The sequence below is a fragment of the Arachis duranensis genome, chromosome 10 (genome assembly GCF_000817695.3).
Source record: "Arachis duranensis cultivar V14167 chromosome 10, aradu.V14167.gnm2.J7QH, whole genome shotgun sequence".
Taxonomy (NCBI): Eukaryota; Viridiplantae; Streptophyta; class Magnoliopsida; order Fabales; family Fabaceae; genus Arachis; species Arachis duranensis.
The window spans coordinates 8,500,886-8,520,157 of record NC_029781.3 but is presented as its reverse complement, the minus strand read 5'-3'; the positions used below and the strand labels follow the sequence as shown (position 1 = coordinate 8,520,157).

The following is a 19,272-nucleotide window of genomic DNA, read 5'->3' as shown; positions in this document are numbered from 1 at the left end:
CGGTATAATTGTGGCCCGAAAGTGTATTGGTTTCATCGGGTCTAGGGCCGGGTTCGGGTCTAATAAATAGACCCGGTGTATTTTTCGGGCCGGGTCTGGGTCACATCAAACCCGGCTTCACCCGGCCCATGTGCACCCCTAAAAGAAAGAAAGAAGAAAAGAAAAAAATTGCGGGAATAAAAATAAATAAATAAAGAAATAAAAATTAATAATATTAAAATAAAATTAATTAAAAAAAATTATCTAATTTAAGAAATCAAACAATGAGTAGTTGTTAATTATAATTAATTTTTGGTAACGGTGCCAAAAATTTTGTGCAGAATTTATAACCACAAACTAATCGACAAGTGCACCGGATCGTACCAAGTAATACCTCAGATGAGTGAGGATTGATCCCACAAGAATTGATGGATTAAGCAACAATGATTGAGTGATTGGCTTAGTCAGACAAGTAGAAAATGGTGTTTGAAGGTTCAAAAGTATTAACAGTAAATTTAGAATATTAATAAAGCAAGCAGTAAATTGAGATGAATAATATATGGAGAAAACAGTTAAGGTTTCAGAGATATCTATTTTTCTGATTGACTTTTCTTATTAACTATTTTAATCATGAAAGATTTAATTCATGGCAAACTATATTTGACTAAACCCTAATTTCTTAGACTATTTTAGTCTCCTCTAAAATTCATCAACCGCCAATTTCTTGGTCACTTAATTCTAATTAGAGGGTGAAGCTTAATTCTAGTTTATATGCCACAAAAATCCTAATTACCCAAATATATGAGGATTATATGTCATGTATCCCGTTAAGTCCAGATAATTAGAAATTTAGGAGAATATGTTTTCAAGCTGTTGTTCAAGTAAAGAGCTTTTCCAAGTTATACAAGAACTTAATTAGAAAAATGGTCATACTTCCATTCCACTCAAATTCATAAGATAAAGAACGAAAACAATTCTTGAATTATAAATCAGTACATGAATTAAAATAGAAAAATAATAGTATCAATCCATCCAATAGACAGAGCTCCTAACCTTAACAGTGGAGGTTTAGTTGCTCATGGTTCAAAGAGAAAATTAGGATTCACATAAAAACTGTAATGTGCGAAATAAGGTAAGAGAAGAGAGATTGTATCTTTTCCTTTTTATACCTAATCCTAATTAATGTAAAATATATTTTCTAAATTAAATAATATATTTTTCCTTTTATATCTAATCCTAATTAATGTAAAATATATATTTTTTAAAATTAAATAATATCTTTTTCTATTTTTAAATAAAATAAAGTTTAAATTAGAATTAATAGGAGATTGCCTGCTTGCATCATCTTGGAGAGTTGGGGACCACTTGATTCCTTAAGAGTCCCCGCATAACTTGAGAAATCTCAAGTTAGGCGCAACCTTGGCAGAATTGATAGAGAAGAACTATGGACTATTATATGTCGTTGGAAAGCTTTGGAAGTTAGCTTTCCAACGCCACTAGAATCACGTCAATTGGACCTATGTAACTCGAGTTATTCAGGTTTGAGTGCAGAGAGGTCTGGGTTGATAGCATCATTCGCCTTCTTCTCTTTTTCTACGGAAGCTCCATCAAATCCATCCGAATGCTACCTAAAATAAACAGAATTGCACACGACTCAAAGTAGCATCCATAGTGGCTAAAAGATAATTAATTCTTGATTAAACTCAACAAATTAAATGCAAATTCACTAGTAAAAGGTAGGAAAGATGCTCACGCATCACCTTGCCAATAATAATAATAATAATAATAATGAGTAGAAGTATATGCGCAATAAAATTATTTTCTTGATTATTTTAGAATTTGGCACATTTAGTAATTTTGAAATTCATAAATATTTTATTAAACATTATTATTCATATATATCATACATGAAATTCAGATACATAAAAAGATAAAACTTAACAAAAAGTTTCTTACATTATTTATTTATATGAATACTTAACAATCCCACATATTAAATTATTCCATCATTGATCAAATGACCAATATTTCCTTCAAAATTCTCAAAGAAATCAGATATATCATAATGAGTTGTGGAATTTTGGACATCATTTGAAACGAAATTCGTCTCCTTTTCTTTGTCGTTCTTTTTCAAAGATGCTTGATACAGATCGACTAGGTTCCTTGGGGTACGACAGGTACACGACCAGTGGCCCTTTCCACCACAACATAAACATTTATCCTCTGCTGATTTATTTTGCCTATTATTTCTTTCTTTATCCCACTTCTGGTGAGATCTTTTCTTGTGAATATAATTTTTCTTACTTCCATAATTTTTCTTGTTACTAAAATCTTGCCATTTACCTCTTCTGGTGTTATGATTTGCCGTATTTGCTTCAAAAAATGGGCCAGCGCCAACTAGATGCGCTTCATGATTTTTTTAAGAGCAACTCATTGTTGCTTTCAGCAACAAGAAGACAAGAAATTAGCTCAGAATATTTTTTAAATTCTTTTTCTCGATACTGCTGCTGCAGGAGCACATTCGAGGCATGGAAGGTCAAGAAAATTTTCTCTAACATATCATTATCAGTTATCTTTTTTCCACACAATTTTATTCGTGAGGTGATTCGAAACATTGTTGATTATATTCATTTATGGATTTAAAATCCTGTAGACGCAAATGCGTCCATCCATATCGGGATTGAGGAAGTATCATCGTCTTTTGATAATTATACTTCTTCAAGGTCTTTCCACAGATCTACAGGATCTTTTAATGTGAGATATTCATTTTTCAATCCTTCGTCAAGATGACGACAAAGGAAGATCATGGCTTTGGCTTTATTCTTTTGAGATGCATTATTTTCAACTTTAATGATATCTCCAAGATTCATTGAATCAAGATGGATTTCAGCATCTAGTATCCATGATAAATAGTTGTTTACAGATATATCAAGAGTATTAAATTCAAGATGAGAGAGTTTCGACATAATGAAAATTTATTACCTGAGTCTTCCTAAAATGTGATCAAAGTCTCGTGCTGATAACGTGTTGTAAAATAAACAAATAAGGAAGAGCAAATAAATATAAAATAAAAAAATATAATTAGATAACTCTAGTATTAATATTCACCAGTATTAATATCTCAATATAATAGAGATTATTCATATATATATTTACTAATATTTTATGTTGTAGTGTACATATATAAAGAAAAAAGGAGAGAAGTATTCTGTATAATTGTAAAGAAAGAAAGAGAATTGTTTTGTTGCTATATATTATTCACTGAGACTTAACCTCTTTTTATATACTTACAGAATGTTAGGTTTTCAAAGTTATTAAATTCATTCTCTCTTGAAAATGGACATCCATATAAGCTACCTTTATCACAACATAAAGAGTAATTATCATTTATCAAGGTTACGAGAATCGAATTGGTTATTAAACGGGTCAAATAATTGATTTAATAGTCTAACCAAAATTGAATCGTAATTGAACTAATTTAATTAAATATAAAATAAAATTATTAAAAGATCAACTCTTCGTATATAAATTTTTGCAAGTCAATCAACTCACTCATCTAAAACATCTAAAAGATGCATCCAACATAAAAATCATAAACATAATTCAACAAAATCATACGAAGCTATATAGTAAATCTAATGTAGCATTATGACAATGCTTCAATTTTGAATCAATGACAGCAAAACAATAATTCACCAAAGCAACAAGTACAACAGATTGGATTTAAAAATCAATCTCAACAGAATTAATAAATTAAATAATTGAATTTATAATTCAATCTCAACAGGATTAATTCAATATTAACATACTAAATTCAAATAAAAATTCAAAAAATTAATATCTCAAAACTCAGCAGAATCATTAATAATATATCATATGCATATTCAGAACAAATTTCAAATTTCAGAGGAATAGAATCACATAAATAGAGTTAAAGAGAGTTAGAGATTGATACTTGAGACCTGAGAGGGTTGAAAATTTAAAAATTTTGGCCATAAAGATAAACTGTAAAAGTGAGGGAGGTTGAGACACGACGAAGGGCAGAACATCAACGACTGCGAGACACCACGCGAAAAGAGAAGCAATGACTGCGAGACAATATAAAATTTAAGAGAAGACTTGAAAATCACTTTGAAAGATTTCCAAGAAAAATAAAGAGAGACTAAATAAAAGAATACAATATAACCTTGTTACCTCTGGTTCTTCCAAAACAGCATTTGCAAATTACAAGGATCTGTGTAGAATCCAATCTTTGAGCTAATTCGGAATATAATATAACCTTATCTTTAACGTGATTAATTCCGCGGCACCCTTTTCAGTTCTGATTTAAAGTATCATAAATAGATAGAGGATATACTTTGACAAGTGACAACCTTATGGCAACAATACTTAGTAAATTGAGGTAGCAACATATATATTTGTAGTGATTATTATTTTAAAAAAAGTGCACATAATAGTGTGATCTATCTTCTATGGGGAAAAAATTCCATGATGAGAGGCGTACGTGGGGAGCATCATGATGGCCAGTAAATTAAATAAGAGAAGGTAACTAAATCAGAGAAACGTGAAGTAGTTGTGACTGTGGGATCTCTAATTCAATAAAATAATTTGTTACTGGCAGGCAATCCAGCAAATTAAAGTGGCTTTAACCGTACCAGAATTTATCCATCTATCTAATTACTTTAGTGGATGCAGAGGAAAATGTAGAATCACTTGTGAAGCTACTGGTTAATTGCATCTTGGATGCCAAAGAAAATATTGATGGAAACTTTGCTGCTTCTCTTCGTAATGAAAACATGGTAATGATTTTAATTAAAATTATCTCCTCAACACAATTATCTTGCTCTTAACGATTTGTTTCGAATGTCTAATGACAGGAAAGACATCATGACATGACGTTTATGTTCAAATGGTCGAGATTTACAATGAACAAGTTAGAGACCTACTTACTGAGGACAAAAGAGATAATAAATTAGAGATTCGGAGCTGCAATGATGATGGATTGAGTCTTCCTTATGCTACATTGTGTCCGGTGACATCTACAGCTAATGTTCTGACCCTCATGAAACTCAGTGAGGCCAACCGTGCTGTCAGTTCTGCTGCACTGAACAATAGGAGTAGTCGTTCTCATAGCTAAGTTTTAAAATTTTTTCAGACCTTATAACATAAATTTAAATGTTTAATGCAGACACTGATAATAAAGGTTGTTTAATTCAGTGTACTCACTGCGCATGTTCACGAAAAAGATACCTGGAATTCATGGATCTTGGCCGAATCGCAGATCTTAGCTAGGAGGGAAGCCGGTACCATGTAAGTTAAAACCTTTAGAGCTGCCAATTTTCTATTAATATGTTTTGCAATTTCATCATACTAAGAACAAGGTTATATTTAGATGAAAAGGAGAGAAATGCTAGAACACCTCCTTCGGCAGCAGCAAGGACTTCGAAACGGTGGTTGTAGGAAGACTTCAGGAGCCAAATATCAATGCTGGGGTGGTTGCTTTGACTCAAAGCAACCCCAACAGCTCCAAGCCTCCAATTTAGTATTCTTTCTTTTTTTCTTTTGCGTTTCTTTTTTGTTTTCTTTTTTTTTGGTTCGCTCCAGCTATATCGGTTTTCATGACTGTTTTGCTACCTTTTGTTTTTCATATCTTAGATTGATGCTTTTTAATAAGTTCATAGATTTACTCTTTCTCCTTCCATTGTTCTCGATATGTTGAAGACTGTCAAAGCAGAACGGATCTCAATGGACCATGTTGCTCATCGTAAGCCGTCGGATGGTGGTTTACTGGTTTTGCAGCCACACAATGTGAGGGTTTCTCATTGACCCTAAATTTCCAATATAGTTTTTAATTTGCTCAGCAAGCCTATTTTTAAGACAAACAAGTTTGGTTTCTGTTATTGTTATAAAATTTTATTGCTATTTCATAACAAATTTGATGATAATCAAATTAATGGCTCTAGAAGAACTTTACTATAATTTAGATGTGGCTCACTCTTCCAAGTGGGATAAAGCTTGGCTTTTTTATAATTGCATATAATTAATGCCACGTTGTGTTCCTTTTATAGTGGCTGCTCACCTTACTGATATACACAGTGCCATCAAAATGCTTCATAGCAGAATTAAGGTGATGCATCACTATTTGCTTGCAATGCAAAAAGGTATGTGGGCATTCTTTAGTGAAAAACTGGAATTTAATGATCAGATATTCAGTATTATTATTGGAATACTTTCCCACTTATATAAAAATATCATATTTTTTAATTATTCAGTCATAATAAATTACAAAGTTTTGGATTTTTATGTAGTTATTTATCTATTCTGATAAAGAGATGTGGCATAAATAAAATCTTTGACATGCAACAATTAGCTGGATAAGAGTTAGGATCAAAGTTATCATTTTCTTTGAAAGGGGGAGGGTACTTATTTACTAGTAGGATTTTCTATTTGTCTATCTACATTCTACCATATATGTAGCTTAATCTCTGCTAAGAAAAATCTTATTTTAAAGTTTTTATATATCACATATTTTAAGCGAATTCAACACTCAACTAGTTTGCTAAGGCACACTCAAGTTAATAGGTGCACAGTGTTTTCATTGGAAGTATTTCTGTTTCCGGTTTAAACAATGCTATCATACATGGTCCCCATATGTTGAAACTTCCAGTAGTAACTATTGTTTCAACCTATGTTTGAAAAGGTAGCATACGCCGTTGTATGGCTACCAATCCGGCGAGGAAAATGTAGCATTATTAGCAACAGATTTGCTCAGTACTTCAGGTCAGAGTTTGAATCTTTCACGAGACATTCTTCTTCAGGGCCTTTGACTAGTGGAAGGAGAATAAATTTCTGGCAAAAGTTGAGAAGCATGTCCAGAGGAAGCACCAGTGAGCATGGATTTTCAACTAAACTATGGCATGGATCCCATTAAAACTTTTTCAATCTTGACTACATTATTTTGAGTACAGATTCTGATGAGAGTGGACATGTATTTATTACTTTGTTGAAAACAAATGGCAATTTTTGCCAGAAAGATTTGCATATTTTTTAAGCACATTTAATGTGTGCTTTGAGAATATTTGTAGTCACTCATTTTAATTTATGATGCTTGTAAATTTTGTAAAAAAAATCAAGAATGAGTGATTATAAAGCAGCCATATTTTCAAAAAGAGCTGTTTAAGGATTTATGGATTTTCAGCAAATTTCCATTTAGGATAGCCTTTTCATCCACAAAAAGTCATGAAGCCATGACCTTCTTGATTAACAGTTCCACTGTTTTATAAAACATCACACAAATAAACTACTTTAATTTCCAATCCTACAACTAACACACTCTTTTTTTCCTCCTAATCTGCAAGATAGCTGCTCTCATCTTCACACTACACACTTTGCTTTTCCTCCTCAAATTCAAGCCAATTTCCCCAACCTATCTCTCAAAATCTTCAATCCCATGTACCTGTCACAAACACAAATAGATACCAACACGTAAATATTAGCAACATAACTTCCCTATTTAGATTCATGAAATGTCTTAGATGCACCGAGTTAAAGTTGGTTGTACATGATTCACCAAAATAAACCACTGATATAGATCTAATAAAAATTGTTGATAAAAGTTACATTAAGATCTATATCATTGGATCATCTAGATGCATGATGCACCAAGTTTAACTAAGTATATCATTAGCATTATCTTTAAATGCAACATAATGTTTGGGCTTGAATTATGCTGAAGCATCAGAAAAGATAATTAGTCGCATTCATGTTTGGGCTTGACCTTTCTTTAATAATAATTGATAAAAGAAAGAATAAATGGTTTAATGGTTCATATGAGTCAATAATGAAAATTTGTTTGGGCTTGACCTAATATAATTAGTCATTCTTTTTCCTCATCATCGGTAGTAACTAAACAAAAAGATCATATAACTTTTTAAGATTTATGTCACGGCTCGACCTAGCCATGACTAGCGCTTAAGAAAGTCATTCCTAGCAAGCCTCATAAACATATTTCACAGTAAAAGAATCAAATACACTTTCCTAAATACTATCAACATATACTCATATTAGATTTAACTCAAATTCAATATAAGTACAAGAAATTCTAGTTTAAGATTTACAACAAAATATAATCTAATAATTCCATATAACTTTTAAGTTGGTAGAATTATATATATAAATATTTACAAAACAAACCATCTCAAATCACTATAGTCGGATCTTCCTGTGACTTATGAAGTACTTAACAAATCTAAAGATTTATCAAGATATATACACAATACATTATGTCCTTGAACAATAAAAGCCCACCAATTCAAGAGAAAACTAGAATGAAACTAATGGAACAAAGTTAGAATATGCTCTTATTTGAAAAAAAAACAACTGAGTAAATTTTGCAACTTCAGTGGTAAACAAAGCATCCATAGCTCACACGAGATAATTGTATAAATATAACGCGATTGGCTAAAGTAAAGCTATTATAGTAATAGTGAATAAAATATTCAAGCACACAAGCAAATCCATTATAATAATAGGGATAGAAACATATTCCCACCTATAGATGATTAACCTTAGATATAAAAAATTCAAGCTTTCAATATTCATTTATTCAAAAATAAGCGGAAGGTTATCTAATTCAAAAAAAAAATTCTCAGAACAACACACAAAAATCACACTTAGGTGACTTTTTTTGTGTGAATTCTAAAACAGACATGTTTCACAGGTTTTGTGGACATGAAACAGACATGTTCTACTGGTTTTATAGACATGAAAGAGACAGATACCATTTCACCGCATACGGTCCTGAAAATATAATTATATTCGATCAAGGTGCACCAAGTCTTGCGCCTGCTGCTGCTAGCTGCAGTTTCTATCATAAAACCCTTCAAAACCTCTCTTATATTGTCAAATTTGATTAATTTTAAAGCAAAATATTATGTCTCATGTGGAAAGTTTATTCTATAAAAATAATTATTATAAATATTGTTCTAATCCTTAATTATTCAAGTAATTAGTTTTTGAATTAACTTTTTATAATCATAAGAATTATATGATATTAAAATTTAACTATAGATACAGAGTTTACTTACAATTTGTTGTGATGATTATAGGCATGAATCATTTGAGTAGCTGGCTATGAGATGGAGGATGAAGATGAGGATCTTTCTCTCTGTTTTCATGAACTAAAAGAAACTTGATTGATTGTGATCATGAGAGAAGAGAAAGGGCCAAAGCCTTTCATAGTAAAATTAGGCTTCGCTTTAGGTCTTTCATTTGCTGGATTCATCTACTCTCACCTCAGAGCTAAAAGAGTCAAACCCAGCAATAATACTTCCCCTACTCAAGGGCTCTCCTTCAGTTTTTTTAAGTCTAATATCAATAAATATTTTTTTTAGATGCTTTCATCAATTCTGAATTTAGTGTTTCATATGTCTAATAATGTGTTTCTCAGGTCAAAGGAGTCACACTAATATAGGAGAAGGCATAGGAGCAGCACTAGGTACTGTTTCAGAAGGAAATTATTCACATAGTGTAAGTTATTAAATTATGAAAATAGTTTATATCTAAACTTGGGTTGGTCAAGTAATTAACTTACTTGTTCACTTAAGCAAGTGTTAGGATTTTAAATCTGTGCTGCAACTCATGGGTTAATAGGCGACCCTTAAATGGATTGGATTAGTCCTTGATTTTCCGATCGGAGAATATCATGGGAAAAAAAAAACAAAATACTTTATCTTTTATTGTAATTACTAGTCAATCATAAAATTTAAAATCCACTAAATAGACTTTGGAGCTAGCTAGCTAGATTCTAGCCTAAGCCTTAAGATTAGTTGTGGAAACAAATAATGTTCAGAATTTTAGATATTGTACTTATGAAATATTATATGGATGTAACTACCACCTAGATAGTTATGAATTTTTCTTATAGCAGGAAGATACATGCATCAACAAGGTGATCTATAACAATTTAACAATAGGTATCTCTCATAGCAGTGACAAAATGGAGATAAGAATGAGTTACTCCTTCCTAAATTTCAGAATCTTGTGAAAGAAGTAGAATTTGGAGCCACCACTAACAGAAAATCTTTAGAAAAAGATGTAGAAACAACAGAATGTGTAAGTCATGAGAAGGATGACTATGAAAAAGAGGTAACAAAACTCAAAAACATGATTTTAATGCTTCAAGAAAGGGAACATAGTCTTGAGATTCAACTTCTTGAGTGCTATGGTCTTAGAGAGCAAGAAAAAGCAGTGAAGGAACTGCACAATAATTGAAGATAAGTAATATGGAGGCAAAGATGTTCGGTCTAAAGGTTTAGACCTTAGAATCAGAGAATCATAGATTACAGGAACAAGTGGCTGATCATGCAAAAGTGGTAGCTAAGCTTGAGGCCACAAAAGCCAAAGTGGAACTATTGCAGAAGAAACTTAAGCATGAAGCTGAATATAATAGGGAGCAGATCATAATTCTTCAACAAAGAGTTTCCAAATTGCAAGAACAAGAATAAGAATTCAAAGCTGTTGACTGTGATCATGATATTTAATTAAAGCTGCAAAAGCTGAAGAATCTTGAGTCTGAAGTAGAAGTGTTGAGGCAGTCTAATTTCATATTGTAGTTGAAAAAAATCTGAATTAGCTTAAAGATTGGATTCTACATAGATCCTTGCAAATGCTGTTCTAGAAGAACCAAAGGTAATAAGGTTATATTATATTTTTTTAGTCTCTCTTTGTTATTCTTGGAAATCTTCCAAAGTGATTTTCAAGTCTTTTCTTATTTTTTATATTGACTATGACTCTGCATTGACACCATAGGTCTCTTACCTAAAAAATTTTTACTTTTTTTTTCTGAAACGTGACATTACAGGTGCAATAAACCACTCCAGGCTTCTGTACATGTTGTAACTAAGGGGACTCTTTGGGCATTAAGAATACTAGGAGGTCATTTTGACCTAAATAAACTCTAATCAAAGTCAAAATGAACTTAAGCAAATCATCCAGACTTGATCGCAATTTTCAAAGAGAACAACTTGGAGTATTACCAACAAACCAGCTGAATTAGTGAATTACCAAAATGGATATAATTCAAGTATAATGATAAAATGAGAAATTATTTTGCAATTCAATATTTTGTAGAGGTTTCACGAAGATTATGAGAAATTATTTGATAAATTAACAGAGAAAAAGTCTTTGCTGAGGAACTTGGATGATGTTGGCAAAAAAATACAAGTAAACGACGAGAGCGGTGTCGTGAACTGCAGCGGCGACGGAGCCGACGATGCCGTGAGAAAAAGTCTTTGCTAGAGGAATTGGGTTCTTCTTCTTCTTTGTCCAGACGGAGAGGAGAACGGCGGAGAACGAAAGGTGGTTGCTAGTGCGTGCTGCTATCCTGAAGACCGACGGAGAGGGAGTGCGGCTACGAGGAAAGGAGAGGGTGAGGATAGACTGCTACTGTCCAATAGGAGATTAGGGGTGAGGTTAGCTCTTTATCAGTTTAGTAGATTGGTATACAAAGAAGAAGAACAATTTTTTTGGTATGAATGGGGGTAGTAGAGATTAGAAGAGTTCATAAGAAATAAAACAATTTTTTTAGCATATATAAATAATGAAATGTATTTTGGTTTTGATTTATAAATTAATTCAGATTTAAAATTATAAAACTAAAGTTAATTGAATTTTGATTAAATTAAAAGGATTATAGTTGTTTTTGTCTAATACAAAAGAAAAGGATATTTAAGTCTGTTGTAAAAATTAAATAAAATTTATTTTTTATTTTTATTAAAGTATAGGGATGATTTAGTAAAATCATTGATATAATATGTAATTAAAAAAAATTAATTATTGACGTGGAAACATAATTCATATGTCGTATTTTAATTTGTTCATATTTTTATTGTATCGATACGTATAAATTTATCATCGTACCGAAATAAACACCTTTTATAAAACACTCAAAATACAACAATATCCCTTTATACATTTTTTTAACGGAATTTGGCTAAAAAGTGACATGAGAATATTATTTAATATTTCTAATGTCCTTAAAAAGTAGTGTCATTTGAATTTTATTAGTAATATTTTTTATAAGAAAAACAATAATGTTACTTCTACTTTTGATAATAATAATATCACTTCTCAAGTGATTTTTTCACATTGTATATTTTTATGAATTTGTAAAAATAAAAAGTACCATGACTAAAACTCCAAAGTGGTCCCTGAGATTGTGCGAGTTACTCATAATCGTCCTTTACTTTTAAAATTCTCTAATAGTATCTCTCACATTCAGTTCTAGGACCCATAGTTGCCCTGCGACCCTTTTCGGTGCACAGTCAGCAAACAGAATAATGATCTGGCACCTCCCATACCATGCTGGAGCCAAGTGATAATTTTGATAGTTTACACATAATAGTCCCTGATTTTGATAAACGATACTCATATAGGTCCATCATATCTATCGTTCCTTATCCTAAGTATTAAAATTTAGCATAGATATGAATAACAATGCATACAATTCCCTAATGAATATACAGCATAGATCAACACATGGAAGAGATAACAATGCATACAATTTTCATGCATACTCATGGATAACAATGCACCTTTTTCATACATACTCATGAATAACAAATTACCTTCTGCATGTCAGAAATAAAGCACCACCCATATTGCCTGTAGTCTCCAAGGTCTTGGTGTAGCAACTCAAGAAACCACTTCCAATTCTCCTTGTTTTCTACGCCAACAATTGCCCACGCTATGATGTAGATATGGTGATTAGTATCCTGCCCCACTGCCAACAGAATTTGCCCACCAAATTTAGTTTTCAGGAAAACACCATCCAGTCTAATTAATGGTCGGCATCCGGCTTTGAAACCATTCATGCATCCATTCAAGCACACATACATTTTCTCAAACACTAGATCAGATTCTGGTTGAGGAGTGCAACAAATTTTAACTGTTAAGAAGTGTAAGATCATAATCCCTCAGCATTTTGTATTATTCCTTTTCATCCCCGAACACCACATTTCTTGCATCAAAGAGGGCCCTTGATATTGAGTTCTTGTTCAAGGACAAGTCAAACCTTGGCTTGAAGTAAGTGGAAGCATCACAATGCCTGAAATTTGAGTACTTTCTAACCTTCTTGACTAGTTTGCTCGCCACCCAATTTTTGTTAGCTGCCCTATTCTTATCTTCCCTTAGGCACGTATGATCATTAACGAAGGTCTTTATTTGCCAACAAGTATCTTCATGATCCCTTGATGCATATACCACCCATGGACATCCTTTCACTTTACAAGTAGTCCTCATCCTCACATTGTCATTCTTCCTGAACCTAATTCGTCTGCCCTCTTGGATTGTGAACTCCCTAACAGCTTCCTTAAAGTCTCATTTTGTGTTGAATTTCATGCCAACTTCTAGTTGCAGTTCTCCAAACCTTATACCTTCTCTAAACATAGGACAAACATATTCGGACTCCTCATCTGTCCCCTCATCCTCTAAATTCGGGAGAGTCTTCATTTCTTCAGAATGCCATGAATTTGCCCCCATCTGAGTCAGCCCCTAGATCGTATGCATTATATGCATCATCCCCTGTTCCTCCCACAAATCATAGGTCCACATCCCCATCTGAGACCTCCTCAACAAATGTATCATCCTCAATAGTAACTTGGTCTTTATCTTTAGCAAATGCAGCAACAGGAGCATGTTTAAATCTGATGTCTTTTTTAACAGTCTTAGCCTTACAAACATCATTATCATAATCATCATCATTAGAAGAACTATCTTTGATCATTGGCTTATACAAATTATCTTCGTCACTATCATATGAATCAGAGGATAGTGCATCACCTCCCTCCTGTCATGCTTGCATCATTGCCTTTCCCTTAGCAACAATCCTAGTACAAGGCCTAAAATTATGGGTGGTTGTTGTTATTTTCTTCTTGAGGGTGGATTTGGATATGGAGTTGGGTGTTGCTGTTGACACACTTTTAGGGAGAATAGGCTTGGTAGGAGGCTTCGGCTTGGAATTAGTAGGAGATTTTGGCTTTTGATTAGTAGGAGGCTTTCCTTGAGATTGATCATTTGGATTGGCAAGAGGCTTCTCCTGACTTGGAGGTTTTGGATTCGTGAGAGAGATTCTGGCTTAGTTGGAGGTGTTGGATTAGTAGGAGGTATTTGATTAATAGGAGGGTTCGAAATGTCAATGGTGTTGACAGGCGTTGGCTTGTTTTGGGGGGATTGATTGCTGGGGTTCCTTGTTTTGTCATTAGAAGTGACCATAGCACCTTCTCCTTCTGCAACATTCATTCCTGTATTGTCCATGCCTACCTTTTTCTCCTGTCCTTGTAAATAATCTGGAGATGACACCCCATGCTCAAAATACACATCCACCAATCCATTATTCTTGTGAGCAAGGAAACACATCTCCCTTAACTCGTTGTCACTGTTTAGATTCCTTAATCCAGTTTCTAATGTCCTCCCGCGGACTAGCCACCAACAATGAAGCACCTTGTCATAGCCTAACTCCTTGTAATATTTCTTTGTGAAGAAAACGTCTAAGGTATCCTCATCCAGATCACCTAGGCAAGATAAGTTATCAGAGGTATACCTCAATTTTCCTTCATCATCTTTTTCAAAGTTTTCCCCATGATAAAACATTATATCCAATAACAGATCCATCTACACCAATAACTCAAAACAATTAAATCACACACAATCGTAACAGAGGACTTCAACATTATTCAACAAGTTCATCATATTAAAACCCTATAAATTAATATCACAGTCACCACCATGTATTAACCCAATATTAAAAAAATCTATGTTTCATTGCCAAAAAACAGAGCATATACACATCAAACCCTTTGCCCTAACAAAAATCTTTAAATACAATCCTTTATGGTAATGCAGCCATAAAACTCTAGGACAACCCAACATACTAACAACGCAATGATACACCTTCATCATATATTGATTCAGGAAATAAATTCAAAAATTAATTCAACCAACACATACCTTCAACGACGCAGAAGACAGAAAAATCACTTGCCTCCAAAGAAACACCAAACTCTTCAAACGAAGTGTGACAGTGGAGGAGATGGAAAAGACGAAGCTAACTCGGCGCCACTGATGAGAGAATGGAAAGACGAAGACTGAGCGTGGAGGAGAGGAGACAAAGTGTGAGAGTGTTCAAATAAATATGGTGAAGGCAAACCGTTTTCAAGGGCTCCAATGTATGAAACGACGTCGTTTACTTTTTCACTGGGCGCCAAATCGATACTGCGTCATTTCACTTGGCTCTAGCATGGCATGGGAGGTGCCAGATCATTACTCTGTTTGCTGAATGTGCGCCGGAAAGGGTCGCAGGAAAACTATGGGTCCCGGAGCTGAATGTGAGGCATACTCTTAGGGAATTTTGAAAGTTAAGGACAATTATGGGTAACTCGCCCAATCTCAGGGGCCACTTTGGGGTTTTAGTCCGTTATCCTCGTAATTGTCCTGTAAACACTTGTTTGTTTATTTATATAAAACCTTACCTTTTCAGCTTTTTTTATAATTGGTATTTTTAGTTTTTTTTTAACATTATCCTTGTGATTTTTTCAATTCATTCTAATATATATTAAACCACTCTTACACCTTAGTTCATGATAACAATAAAAAAATCTCGCAGCTTACAAATTCAGTCAAATAGAATACATAAATTTAATTATAATTTTAGTCTTTATTATTTTTATCTTATCTATATTTGTTCTTATCTTATCTTTATTTGCTTTTATCTTTCATAGGCCAATGCTCTATATATATTTAGTTTTACCTTTCTTCATATTTTCTGTTCTCGTTCTTTCATAGTTTTATCATGGTATCAGAGCATTGGTATCCTTCTTGAGGAGGATATATAAGTTATCAACTTTTCGGTGATGAGAAATCACCATGCTTCTTTTTCAACCTCCTCCCACAATGAATAATCAATCTTCCAATTTAGTTCAAGATCCATCCAATCCTTATTACATCTATCCAAGTGAAAATCCTACCTCGGTCTTGGTTACCCTTGTTCTTTACTAGCAATTCCGTCTGCGCCTCCTTTCTTCCGACAGTTCTATCTGCACTTACATCCGGCAGTTTCGTATGTGCCTTCTCCCCGCCATCTGCACCTTCTCCCCACAGTTCCGTCTGTGCCTTCTTTCCGGCAGTTCGTTTGCATTCTATTTTAGCAGTTCCAACTGCACTCTTATTGCGCTCTATGCATCATCTTTCTTATCGTGCTTTACGGGCCCTCTTTCTAACCGCGGTCTACGCGCCCTCTCTCTTATCGCGCTCTACGCGCCCTCTTTCATATCGCGCTCTACGAACCCTCTTTCTTATCGCACTCTACGCGCCCTCTCTTGTTGCGCTCTCTCTTATCGCTCTCTACGCGCCTTCTGAAGATCGCTGCTTGTTCTCTCTCCCTTAAGCACGATATTTCCTTCTATGTTTCTGCATCACTAGCCACATTTGTCTTCCTCAACTATTTCATCGGAACTTATTATTGACATCTTCTATCCATCAGCTTGTGGGGCATATTAAATCGCTCTTTTACCTTATCCCATGACAACAATAAAGAAGTTTCACAGCTGACAAATTCAGCCCAACATAATACATAAATTTAGTTACAATTTTAACCTTTATTATTTTTATCTTATCTTTATTTGCTTTTATCTTTCATAGGCCAATGCTCTATATATATTTAGTTTTACCTTCATAATTTACCATTCAATCAATCAAGAAATACAAAGTATAACACCTTTCATCATTTATTTTCTTATTCTTTCATAATTTATCAATGTAGTTCAACATATCGGCCGCATATGCAATGAAGCCCATTTTTAGAGTAAAAAATATGAAAATTCACTCTCTAATATCAAATTTGTCATGAAAATATATATTGTTTTATTATTTTGATTAATTATCCATTTATTCTTATTTCAAGTGAGCTAAATAATTTTTTAATTATTAATATTTTTTATTTTAGGTGCATATTTTAAAGATACCAAATAGCTATGACGAGTTGCTCTAGTAATTTTAAATTATTGTCCTGGTTACTTAGAAAACCATTATTTTATTAGCATACAAAAAATAGTAAAGTATATTTTTTGTCTTTAATATTTATATTTTTTACAAAAAAAATTTTAACATTTATTTTTATTAATTTTGTCTCTAATGTTGTCAAAAGATAATTTTGACATAAATCGAAAACATAAGAACTAAAATTGAATAAAACTAAATATGAAAAATGCTTTTTTTAAAAAAATTACAAACATTAAGAATAACAAACATTCTTTAACCTATTAAAAATTGTTTATTTGTTTTGAACTGATCTTATTCTTTTTCTTTTTTAAAATAAGACAATATATAAATATTTAATTATTTGTTAAAATTAGAAAATAAATATCGTCACTTCTATTTTTGATATTAACATTCCTTCTTAAATAAATTCATACAAACATACTGTTGAGTTAAGAAATTAACTAAATTAATTAATGATGACAAACATTATTTTTGAGCAAAATAAATAATTAGTGTTGATTAATTATATCTACTTATTAACTAATTGTTTATTGTTGCAGGCCAAAATGTTAATAGCCCAAAAGGTATAAGGACAATGCAGCAAGGCTAATGGGTAAAGTCCAAACAAAAGCAAAGGATAAAAGCCAAAGAAATCAGATGGGCCAAACGGGTTACATGATCCAAGCCCGAACTGGTTTCAGAATTGAAATTCCCTCTCTCCTGCTTAACTAAAAGCAACGTTCTTCTTCCTTCTAATCAAGTCACATCAAGATTTCAGAAAAAGCAAGAAAGAGAAAGAGAAGAAAAGCTTCTTCCATAAGCCATTAACCAAAGAAGCAAGAGAGAGAGAGTTGAAGCTTGAAGCACAGAAGCTAAAACAGAAGCAAGTGATGAACGTTTCCATCTAGTCAGTATGATCTGGGCTTGTTTCAAGTAAAATTCAATCTGGGGCCAACCTCATTATTCAGATCAAGAGTGGTCCAAGTGTGTTTCATTGATTTCATACCACCTCAAGGCCCAATTGTGAATGTTACAATCCTGTTTGTTTTTTTTTTGTGTTTCATAAAAGGCTTTCACTAAATGTTTTGTGGCCCAAAAGGTTATCAAGTAAATTTAATTTTGGCCGAAAAAGGGTTTCAGGTTAAATTTGTTGTTTTCAAATTTTAAAAATCAAATAAGATCTTTCTTTTATGAGGTCATGTCTTGTCAAGTCTTTTCAAATGGTGATGCAGTTGCATGGTTTTAGAAACTTGCTTTTGGGTACGGTTACCAACACTCCCTCTCTTCCCTCCATAACTTCTCCTCAACCCTTCGGTTTCTTCCCTCTCACACCACTATGAGGAAGAAAGTCATTGCAAAAAGGGCTCCTCGTGAAAAGATATACAAACTGCCCACAAAACCTTCCACTCGCTCTCAAGACCGAACCTTTACCCCTTCTCCTTCTCCTCCAACCTCTCCTCCTCGGTGTGATCCCATGGCTCGAACTAAGACTACTCCAAGGTATCCTGCCCCTGCCAAACCTACTCCACCACCAAAGGCAACGCCTTCTAAACCTGCCTCTTCAAAACCTGGCTCTTCAAAGCCACCCTCATCCAAAGGGAAGCGTCCGGCGACGGAGGAACCTGTTCCTGAGCCACAACAACCCAGAGCAAGGTCAGTTCCTGTGCGTTCACAGAGAGGTAACACTCGAGTCCCACTCAACAATGTTAAAGAACCAGAAATTGGACCATTTGATCACAAAGCCCATTTTATGACCGCTCATTCAAACTATAATCCCTATAGATTCAAATCTGCCATGAATAATGATTTTTATGAGGGAGTCATCCAGTATCGTACCCTATGCTCTTCATTTCTCGCTGATCTGCCATCTTTGAAAAGAAAAGGTTTTCCTTTTGTTGACAACTTAATTTTTCTGGACTGGAATCACCTTTTTGACATCAAAAAACCTGTATATCCTCAGTTGGTCAAAGAATTTTATGCGAACATGACTTATCATGAAGGAAGTGTGCATTCTTATGTTAAGGGCAGAGACATCTTTTTAAATAATGAAACTGTCAGTGATGCATTGAAGTATACTGATGTTGGGCCTTGTGCATACACGTCAGTTAAGTGGGATGAAGGAGTTGGTGTTTCTTACAATGATGCCCTGGCTAGTATTTGTGAACATGTCTCCTTAATAGATGGCATTACACCCACACACAAAGCCCTAGGATATGAACGTGCTCAGTTGCACCGAATGGTCAACCACATTATACTTCC

At 33.5% G+C, this 19,272-nt stretch overlaps 1 protein-coding gene and 1 long non-coding RNA gene across 2 annotated transcripts in view; one reads left to right on the top strand and one right to left on the bottom strand.

Annotated features, from left to right (window-relative positions):
- The window catches only part of LOC107468924 (protein Iojap-related, mitochondrial), a 107,277-nt gene that overhangs the window by 20,154 nt on the left and 67,851 nt on the right, over positions 1-19,272 (bottom strand). The gene's annotated exons all lie outside the window — the stretch shown is intronic.
- LOC110277031 (uncharacterized) lies at positions 4,704-7,054 on the top strand. Its single transcript, XR_008003937.1, has 7 exons — positions 4,704-4,778; positions 4,857-5,068; positions 5,168-5,289; positions 5,372-5,521; positions 5,701-5,787; positions 6,048-6,140; positions 6,680-7,054. It is a non-coding gene; the product is annotated as an uncharacterized LOC110277031 (long non-coding RNA).